Genomic DNA, 6,000 nt, shown 5'->3' with positions numbered 1-6,000 from the left:
GGCATCGTTTTACCGTGAAATGAAAAGTAAAAACCTAAACAGTTTTGCAAATAAGATGGATGAAACGAATTTTTCGCGTGTAATAGAGGAAAAGTGTCCAAATGCAGCATATGACCTCTTCAGTGAGATAGTGACTAATGTAATGAATGAAACATGTCCCTTACGGAGAATTAACCCTAATAGAAATTTTCCTAAGAAACCATGGATAACAAAAGCCATTCTAGTTTCAATAAAGCAGAAAAACCAACTTTATGTGAATTATTTAAAGGATCGTTCAATTGATAATTTTATAAAATTCAAAAAGTTTCGGAATATTTTAAATTCAGTAAAACGGAAAGCTCAGAAACTTCATTTCCAAAATGTATTTCATGAAAATCAAGGGAATATGAAAAATACATGGAAAACAATAAATAAACTTTAGGGTAATTTTCACAGTAGGGAGGAGGTGAGAGCCATGGAGACGACGGAAGGTCGTCTTACTGATTTTCAACACATAGCGGAATTTCTGTGTGATTATTTTGCAAATGAAGGAAAAAGACTTTGCGATCAAGCGCGGGCTAGCTTACGCACATCTGTGAGTTTTGGATCTGTTATTGAAAGACAGCCTGCAAGTGAGAATTCTTTTGAATTTGCAAGATGTTTGGAACGGAAAGTGGCACAATTCCTGGCTACGATGAAATCGAGTTCTAGTGGGATGGATGAGTTTTCGCTGAAACTCATAAAAGCCGCAAAAACGAGTGTCTTACCTGTCTTGATGCACCTCATCAACCTTTCTCTGGATCATGGAGTCTTACCGAAAGCACTAAAAATTGCAAGAGTGGTTCCTCTTCATAAAGGAGGGAAAAAAGATGACCCATCGAATCGAAGACCTATATCTATTCTTCCATTTTTCTCTAAGTTATATGAGAAACCTGTACATGCCCAGTTAAGTTATTATATTGAAAAGAACAAAATTCTAATGGAAAACCAATTTGGGTTCAGAAAAGGACTATCTACAGATATGGCAGTTCTGAAATTGGTTGATTGGATTAATGATTCATTTGAAGCTGGTCTTATACCTGCAGCTGTGTTTTTGGATATGAGAAAAGCGTTCGATACGGTGGACCACCCAGGGCTTATTCAAGTTCTTGCCTCGATTGGGGTGAGGGGTTCAAGCCTTGAGTGGTTTTCATCATATCTACACAACCGGTATCAGATAGTACAGAATGGATCATTTTTATCTTCAAAAAAGAAAATAGAGTGCGGGGTCCCACAAGGGTCAATCCTGGGACCCCTCCTTTTCATCATTTTTATTGATTGAATGAAGCATTACCTGTCGGAGGCTAATGTCATCCTATTTGCAGATGACACTTTGCTCTTTCTAGCTGCGCCTTCGCTTGATGTTTTGTATAATAAAATTCATAATGCTGTCTCTGAATTTCTAACTTTTTCTCAACAAAATTTGTTAACCCTAAACTTTTCTAAAACTCTTTTCATGATATTCTCTAGACTTTCGTCAAGTGTTGGCAATGATCAAATCATGGTTCGAGGAAATGTGATAAAAAGAGTAGCAACAACAAAATATTTGGGGTTTTTAATTGATGAAAACCTGTCGTGGAAAAACCATTCAAATGCTATAGCTGAAAAATTAAGTAGAGGTCTTGGGGTGATGCGAAGAATTAAAAATCTATTCCCAAAAAAGACTCTAAAAATGATTTATTTTTCTATATTTTGTCCATATATTAGCTACGGATGGTCTATATAGGTAAGTAATTTTGTAACATGTTTCAAAAGGGTACAAAAACTTCAGAATAGAGCTGTAAAATTATTATCGGAATTTTATGATTCTGATGATGTTCCTGCTCATGAGCATTTTAAAAAGAATAAGTTAACGGATGTATCCCAAATTCGTGATTACCAAGTTGCGATTTTCTCGTATAAATATTTGAATCGCCTGCTCACCCCTGCTTTTGAAAATCTTTTTACTTTTAATAGAGACCATCATGATCATAATACAAGAAAAGCTGATAACTTAACTCATGAGTTTAGGAGTACTACTCGGGCATCTTTTGTGATTCGCCATTATGGTCCCCATGTTTGGAATATTTTGCCCGAGGGTGTGAAAAATGTGCCTAGTCTTCTGGCTTTCAAGTCACGGGTAAAGAAGTTTCTTTTATCTCGTGAATAATTTTGATGTAAGCCCTGTTCCAGGTTGTCATTCTATTTAAGGCATTTCCCTGATTTACTTGCTGTTAATTTTTTCTGTTAATTTTTTATCTGTCTTCTTCTTGTCTTTTTCCTCTTCCTCTTTTTCTCCTTTCTTCCTTCATCAGTTGAGTTTCTTTTGTATTGAGTAGCGTGATATGAATGTGTTTTTAATTAGCTGAGGGTGATAACCTCGCTTGCCTTTACAAGCTTATTGCCTTTCTTGGCAGGCGAATGGCGAATAGTGTTTGTTTTCTTTTCTTAATAAATGTATATCTCTATATCTCTACAAGTAAAAGGCCATCTATATTTCGTCGTCTCAAACGTTAACATTGACGCAAATGAGCTATGACCATATAATAGTACAGAAATGCAACTTATTATCCCTGCAAAATATCACAAGACTATTTTTAATTTTGTTAGGCCAAGATATTGTAGCATCAATAGGAATATGCATACCAACATAAAATCCAGTTCCCTTTTAATCCCCAGACTCTCCCCATAGCTTCTCGCATCGGTTTGAAATTTTGAAATCGTCGTTTCACTAAAAAATGGTCAAAAATGGCCTAATAATTATTTTACATTTTGTTAAAACCAGAAAAATGCGAACAGTCTAGCAAAGTACTTAAGTCCACACGATCGGAGGCACACAATGGGTTCAAAACCCATAACAAAGGTTACTTAGCAAAAAGTCATGCACGTTCTTGGTCGTTTCAACAGGAAATTTTGTAAAGGATTGCATTATCAGTACTAAAAGGAGCTACTTCCAATCTATGGACTTGTTTGGGATCAAAACAAGCTAAGCCTTGACTCAATTCATATAGGGTAAAGTACATGCTTCGGAATATCAGTGACGTTGTATAAGAACGAGTGAAGCCTTGAATCAGAGTAGAAACAGACCAACCATTACTTGATGCAGGAAAAACCAAAGCCTCTGGTATGAACATATGCTAAACCCTGACTCAATGTAAAAACAAGCTAAGTCCTGATTACGAGCAAAAAATGTCTGGTGTCGACAGCTCTAAGCGAGTCAGGAATAATCTTTCCTCTAAGAGTCTTCCTAGCAGAAAGAGACGTAGGTAGAGTTTTCATTCTCTGCAATTAGAAGAACGAAGTAGGCCCGTGGACTCTAAACACCACACGATCGCCATCAACTTTCTTTGTTGCAAGGTAAGCAAGATACACTTGTTTGAATTAGAGTCTTACAAGCATTTTTAATCTGAATGATTTGAGGCACAAAATGGGATCGCTGCGCTTTCAATCCCACTATCATCTTCAGCTTTTCAAAGTAAAGGTAGATCAAATTTTATAACTCGGGTCAGTTTTAAACTTTTGGGTCAGTAACTTGTGCCAGTCTGTGCCAGTGAATTCATTGTTTATTTAAACATATGTTCGTTTTACCTTTTATTTACCCCTTCACATCATTTACTGCTCGTTATAAGTTTGACCTGTGTTACGATTTTGTTCCAGCTTAGTTTTTTCCAAAACTCTCTTATAATTTATTATTAACGAAGACGGACATGGAAGCATGATTAATTTTTTCCCTCAAGTGCTATCGTATTAATTTAGAGATGTTAGAATTTATATGGTCTTTTCTGGTAACCGAAAACTCGCTAAAAAGTTCCATTTTTTGGACGTTTTGCTGTATAGATTATCAGTTATTAGTATAACCGGGCCAAAAATGTTATCGACAAAAACTTGTGAGGTAGTCAATAATTTTAACGATCTCTTGTATATAATGTAAAAACCTTTTAATATGGCTCCCCAGTTTCTGAAGACATGCTGCAACCGTTAGGTGCATTGTCGTGGCTCTTTGGTAACAAATAATTTGGTAACAAATTTGGTAACAAATAAGGGGATGGAATCATTTAAACAGAATTTCAAGGTGACAACAGGGATAAAAAAGTAGAAGGTATTTTAACAACGAGAACTATTCTTGGTAAGATGTTAAATGTGATTGTTTAGCTACGAGATGCAAATAAAATTTTTACTTGTATCAAACAGTTCGTGGTAACGAACTGTAGTAAGGAGCGACCCGACTCAATAGTAACCGAATCTCTAAAAAATGAAATTTTGATACCAATAGCTACATAAAAAGAATTGCATTTTGATGCTGGTTTCAAATATATAAGTTTCATCAAGTTTAGTCCTACCCATCAGAAGTTACGAGCCTGAGAAAATTTGCCCTATTTTAGAAAATAGGGAGAAACACCCCCTAAAAGTCATAGAATCTTAACGAAATTCACACCATCAGATTCAGCGTATCAGAGAACCCTACTGTACAAGTTCCAAACTCCTATCTATAAAAATGTGGAATTTTATATTTTTTGCCAATCACGGATGCGTGTTTATTTGTTTTTTTTTCTTTTTCCCAGGGTTGATCGTATCGACCCAGTGGTCCTAGAATCTTGCGAGAGGGCTCATTCGAACGGAAATGAAAAGTTCTAGTTTTCTTTTTAAGTGACCAAAAAAATTGGAGGGCACCTAGGTCTCCTCCCACGCTCATTTTTTCCCAAAGTCGTCGGATCAAAATTCTGAGATAGCTATTTTATTCAGCAGAGTCGAAAAACCTTATAACTATGTCTTTGGGGACGACTTACTCCCCCAGGGTCCCCGTGGGAAGGACTGCAAGTTACAAATTTTGACCAGTGTTTGCATATAGTAATGGTTTTTGGGGAAGTGTACAGACGTTTTCAGTTTTTTTTTTGGTTGGGAAGGGGGTTGAGAAGAGGGGTTTATGTGGGGGGTACTTTCCATGGAGGAATTTGTCATGGGGGAAGAAGATTTCCATAAAGGGGGTGCAGCATTTTCTAGCATTATTTAAAAAAACAATGAAAAAATAAATATGCAACAGTTTTTTCAACTGAAAGTAAGGAGTAGTATTAAAAATTAAAACGAACAGAAAATATTACGCATGTAAGGGGTTTACCTCATCCTAATACCTCAGTCTTTACGCTAAAGAATTTTTAGTAATTTCAACTATTTATTCTACGGCCTTTGTGATTCAGGGGACAAAATTTAAGCTTTAGTGTAAAGAGCGAGGTATTGACGAGTGGGTGAACCCTCTCATATACATAATAAAAACGTATGAATGTAGACGTTTGTTACGTAAGCTAATTCGTAAGTTACATATATCTTTTACTAATGAAAAAGTTCGTAAAAACTAAAAGTTCTAGTTGCCTTTATAAGCCTTTATCTACTTTACCCAAAAAATTGGAGGGCAACTGGGCCTCCTCCTCCTCCTTTTTTCTCAAAATCATTCGATCAAAACTATGGGAAAGCCATTTAGCCAAATAAATAAATATACAAATTTCGCTTTAAGTATTCATCTGCGGAGAGCCGAAATCAAAACATGGATTAACTAAAAAACGTTCAGAAATTAAATAAAAAACAAGTTTTTTAACTGAAAGTAAGGAGCAACATTAAAACTTAAAACGAACAGAAATTACCCCGTATATGAAAGGGGCTGTTCCCTCTTCAACGCCCTGCTCTTTACACTAAAGTTTTTACTGTTTTAAAAATTAGAGTTGAGAGAAAGAGTCAAACTTTAGAGCAAAGAGCAGGGCGTTGAAGAGGGAACAGCCCCTTTTTTGCCGTAGCAAAAAACGTGTTTTTTGCCGTAGCAAAAAACAGCAAATTTGCAGTCTCCGGTATTCGTCGTCATTACCTCTAGGATTCGAATTGGCCAGAGGGAATAGCCCGCAAATTTGGCTAGGAATAAATCACCGAATTTAATGTTCGCAGGATTCATGCCTAGTAAATGAAAGATTATAAAGGGAAAGAAACTTATCTTTCCGTGAGGGCCGAGCCTCACTA

Source organism: Artemia franciscana, unplaced genomic scaffold (assembly GCF_032884065.1).
Source record: "Artemia franciscana unplaced genomic scaffold, ASM3288406v1 Scaffold_1156, whole genome shotgun sequence".
Lineage (NCBI taxonomy): Eukaryota > Metazoa > Arthropoda > Branchiopoda > Anostraca > Artemiidae > Artemia > Artemia franciscana.
The sequence above is the reverse complement of the archived record's forward strand: the minus strand, read 5'-3'. Positions refer to the sequence as shown.